Here is a 6,000-nt window from a genome sequence, read left to right on the forward strand (position 1 = left end):
CATCTTTTCAAAACTGTAAAATTGATGCTTCTGAACTCACGAATGGCACGGACATCATCTACGACAGTAATTTTAAAACCGATAATGTTAATTGTGACATCACTGATGATGTCATAATTGATTTTGACCATCTTTTCAAAACTGTAAAATTGACGCTTCTGAACTCACGGATGGGACAGACATCATCTACGACAGTAATTTTAAAACGGATTATGTCAATTGTGACATCACTGATGATGTCATAATTGATTTTGACCATCTTTTCAAAACTGTAAATTTGACGATTCTGAACTCACAGATGGCACAGACATCCTCTACGACAGTAATTTTAAAACCGATTATGTCAATTGTGACATCACTGATGATGTCATAATTGATTTTGACCATCTTTTCAAAACTGTGAAATTGATGCTTCTGAACTCACGAATGGCACGGACATCATCTACGACAGTAATTTTAAAACCGATTATGTCAATTGTGACATCACTGATGATGTCATAATTGATTTTAACCATCTTTTCAAAACTGTAAATTTGACGATTCTGAACTCACGAATGGCACGGACATCATCTACGACAGTAATTTTAAAACCGATTATGTCAATTGTGACATCACTGATGATGTCATAATTGATTTTGACCATCTTTTCAAAACTGTGAAATTGATGCTTCTGAACTCACGAATGGCACGGACATCATCTACGACAGTAATTTTAAAACCGATAATGTCAATTGTGACATCACTGATGATGTCATAATTGATTTTAACCATCTTTTCAAAACTGTAAAATTGACGCTTCTGAACTCACGGATGGCACAGACATCATCTACGACAGTAATTTTAAAACCGATAATGTCAATTGTGACATCACTGATGATGTCATAATTGATTTTAACCATCTTTTCAAAACTGTAAAATTGACGCTTCTGAACTCACGGATGGCACAGACATCATCTACGACAGTAATTTTAAAACCGATTATGTCAATTGTGACATCACTGATGATATTATAATTGATTTAAACCATCTTTTCAAAACTGTAAATTAGACGATTCTGAACTCACGAATGGCACGGACATCATCTACGACAGTAATTTTAAAACCGATTATGTCAATTGTGACATCAATGATGATGTCATAATTGATTTTAACCATCTTTTCAAAACTGTAAAATTGACGCTTCTGAACTCACGGATGGCATGGACATCATCTACGACAGTAATTTTAAAACCGATAATGTCAATTGTGACATCACTGATGATGTCATAATTGATTTTGACCATCTTTTCAAAACTGTAAAATTGACGCTTCTGAACTCACGGATGGCACAGACATCATCTACGACAGTAATTTTAAAACGGATTATGTCAATTGTGACATCACTGATGATGTCATAATTGATTTTGACCATCTTTTCAAAACTGTAAAATTGACGCTTCTGAACTCACGGATGGCACAGACATCATCTACGACAGTAATTTTAAAACCGATTATGTCAATTGTGACATCACTGATGATGTCATAATTGATTTCGACATCTTTTCAAAACTGTGAAATTGATGCATCTGAACTCACGAATGGCACGGACATAATCTACGACAGTAATTTTAAAACCGATAATGTCAATTGTGACATCACTGATGATGTCATAATTGATTTTGACCATCTTTTCAAAACTGTAAAATTGACGCTTCTGAACTCACGGAGGGCACGGACTTCATCTACGACAGTAATTTTAAAACCGATTATGTCAATTGTGACATCACTGATGATGTCAAAATTGATTTTGACCATCTTTTCAAAACTGTAAATTTGACGATTCTGAACTCACAGATGGCACAGACATCATCTACGACAGTAATTTTAAAACCGATTATGTCAATTGTGACATCACTGATGATGTCATAATTGATTTTGACCATCTTTTCAAAACTGTGAAATTGATGCTTCTGAACTCACGAATGGCACGGACATCATCTACGACAGTAATTTTAAAACCGATAATGTCAATTGTGACATCACTGATGATGTCATAATTGATTTTAACCATCTTTTCAAAACTGTAAAATTGACGCTTCTGAACTCACGGATGGCACAGACATCATCTACGACAGTAATTTTAAAACCGATTATGTCAATTGTGACATCACTGATGATGTCATAATTGATTTTAACCATCTTTTCAAAACTGTAAATTTGACGATTCTGAACTCACGAATGGCACGGACATCATCTACGACAGTAATTTTAAAACCGATTATGTCAATTGTGACATCAATGATGATGTCATAATTGATTTTAACCATCTTTTCAAAACTGTAAAATTGACGCTTCTGAACTCACGGATGGCACGGACATCATCTACGACAGTAATTTTAAAACCGATAATGTTAATTGTGACATCACTGATGATGTCATAATTGATTTTGACCATCTTTTCAAAACTGTAAAATTGACGCTTCTGAACTCACGGATGGGACAGACATCATCTACGACAGTAATTTTAAAACGGATTATGTCAATTGTGACATCACTGATGATGTCATAATTGATTTTGACCATCTTTTCAAAACTGTAAATTTGACGATTCTGAACTCACAGATGGCACAGACATCCTCTACGACAGTAATTTTAAAACCGATTATGTCAATTGTGACATCACTGATGATGTCATAATTGATTTTGACCATCTTTTCAAAACTGTGAAATTGATGCTTCTGAACTCACGAATGGCACGGACATCATCTACGACAGTAATTTTAAAACCGATAATGTCAATTGTGACATCACTGATGATGTCATAATTGATTTTAACAATCTTTTCAAAACTGTAAATTTGACGATTCTGAACTCACGGATGGCACGGACATCAACTACGACAGTAATTTTAAAACCGATTATGTCAATTGTGACATCACTGATGATGTCATAATTGATTTTGACCATCTTTTCAAAACTGTAAAATTGACGCTTCTGAACTCACGGATGGCACAGACATCATCTACGACAGTAATTTTAAAACCGATTATGTCAATTGTGACATCACTGATGATATTATAATTGATTTAAACCATCTTTTCAAAACTGTAAATTAGACGATTCTGAACTCACGAATGGCACGGACATCATCTACGACAGTAATTTTAAAACCGATTATGTCAATTGTGACATCAATGATGATGTCATAATTGATTTTAACCATCTTTTCAAAACTGTAAAATTGACGCTTCTGAACTCACGGATGGCATGGACATCATCTACGACAGTAATTTTAAAACCGATAATGTCAATTGTGACATCACTGATGATGTCATAATTGATTTTGACCATCTTTTCAAAACTGTAAAATTGACGCTTCTGAACTCACGGATGGCACAGACATCATCTACGACAGTAATTTTAAAACGGATTATGTCAATTGTGACATCACTGATGATGTCATAATTGATTTTGACCATCTTTTCAAAACTGTAAAATTGACGCTTCTGAACTCACGGATGGCACAGACATCATCTACGACAGTAATTTTAAAACCGATTATGTCAATTGTGACATCACTGATGATGTCATAATTGATTTCGACATCTTTTCAAAACTATGAAATTGATGCATCTGAACTCACGAATGGCACGGACATAATCTACGACAGTAATTTTAAAACCGATAATGTCAATTGTGACATCACTGATGATGTCATAATTGATTTTGACCATCTTTTCAAAACTGTAAAATTGACGCTTCTGAACTCACGGAGGGCACGGACTTCATCTACGACAGTAATTTTAAAACCGATTATGTCAATTGTGACATCACTGATGATGTCAAAATTGATTTTGACCATCTTTTCAAAACTGTAAATTTGACGATTCTGAACTCACAGATGGCACAGACATCATCTACGACAGTAATTTTAAAACCGATTATGTCAATTGTGACATCACTGATGATGTCATAATTGATTTTGACCATCTTTTCAAAACTGTGAAATTGATGCTTCTGAACTCACGAATGGCACGGACATCATCTACGACAGTAATTTTAAAACCGATAATGTCAATTGTGACATCACTGATGATGTCATAATTGATTTTAACCATCTTTTCAAAACTGTAAAATTGACGCTTCTGAACTCACGGATGGCACAGACATCATCTACGACAGTAATTTTAAAACCGATTATGTCAATTGTGACATCACTGATGATGTCATAATTGATTTTAACCATCTTTTCAAAACTGTAAATTTGACGATTCTGAACTCACGAATGGCACGGACATCATCTACGACAGTAATTTTAAAACCGATTATGTCAATTGTGACATCAATGATGATGTCATAATTGATTTTAACCATCTTTTCAAAACTGTAAAATTGACGCTTCTGAACTCACGGATGGCACGGACATCATCTACGACAGTAATTTTAAAACCGATAATGTCAATTGTGACATCACTGATGATGTCATAATTGATTTTGACCATCTTTTCAAAACTGTAAAATTGACGCTTCTGAACTCACGGATGGGACAGACATCATCTACGACAGTAATTTTAAAACGGATTATGTCAATTGTGACATCACTGATGATGTCATAATTGATTTTGACCATCTTTTCAAAACTGTAAATTTGACGATTCTGAACTCACAGATGGCACAGACATCCTCTACGACAGTAATTTTAAAACCGATTATGTCAATTGTGACATCACTGATGATGTCATAATTGATTTTGACCATCTTTTCAAAACTGTGAAATTGATGCTTCTGAACTCACGAATGGCACGGACATCATCTACGACAGTAATTTTAAAACCGATTATGTCAATTGTGACATCACTGATGATGTCATAATTGATTTTAACCATCTTTTCAAAACTGTAAATTTGACGATTCTGAACTCACGAATGGCACGGACATCATCTACGACAGTAATTTTAAAACCGATTATGTCAATTGTGACATCACTGATGATGTCATAATTGATTTTGACCATCTTTTCAAAACTGTGAAATTGATGCTTCTGAACTCACGAATGGCACGGACATCATCTACGACAGTAATTTTAAAACCGATAATGTCAATTGTGACATCACTGATGATGTCATAATTGATTTTAACCATCTTTTCAAAACTGTAAAATTGACGCTTCTGAACTCACGGATGGCACAGACATCATCTACGACAGTAATTTTAAAACCGATTATGTCAATTGTGACATCACTGATGATGTCATAATTGATTTTAACCATCTTTTCAAAACTGTAAATTTGACGATTCTGAACTCACGAATGGCACGGACATCATCTACGACAGTAATTTTAAAACCGATTATGTCAATTGTGACATCAATGATGATGTCATAATTGATTTTAACCATCTTTTCAAAACTGTAAAATTGACGCTTCTGAACTCACGGATGGCACGGACATCATCTACGACAGTAATTTTAAAACCGATAATGTCAATTGTGACATCACTGATGATGTCATAATTGATTTTGACCATCTTTTCAAAACTGTAAAATTGACGCTTCTGAACTCACGGATGGGACAGACATCATCTACGACAGTAATTTTAAAACGGATTATGTCAATTGTGACATCACTGATGATGTCATAATTGATTTTGACCATCTTTTCAAAACTGTAAATTTGACGATTCTGAACTCACAGATGGCACAGACATCCTCTACGACAGTAATTTTAAAACCGATTATGTCAATTGTGACATCACTGATGATGTCATAATTGATTTTGACCATCTTTTCAAAACTGTGAAATTGATGCTTCTGAACTCACGAATGGCACGGACATCATCTACGACAGTAATTTTAAAACCGATTATGTCAATTGTGACATCACTGATGATGTCATAATTGATTTTAACCATCTTTTCAAAACTGTAAATTTGACGATTCTGAACTCACGAATGGCACGGACATCATCTACGACAGTAATTTTAAAACCGATTATGTCAATTGTGACATCAATGATGATGTCA

This window comes from Crinia signifera, chromosome 19 (genome assembly GCF_055691185.1).
Source record: "Crinia signifera chromosome 19, ASM5569118v1, whole genome shotgun sequence".
Lineage (NCBI taxonomy): Eukaryota > Metazoa > Chordata > Amphibia > Anura > Myobatrachidae > Crinia > Crinia signifera.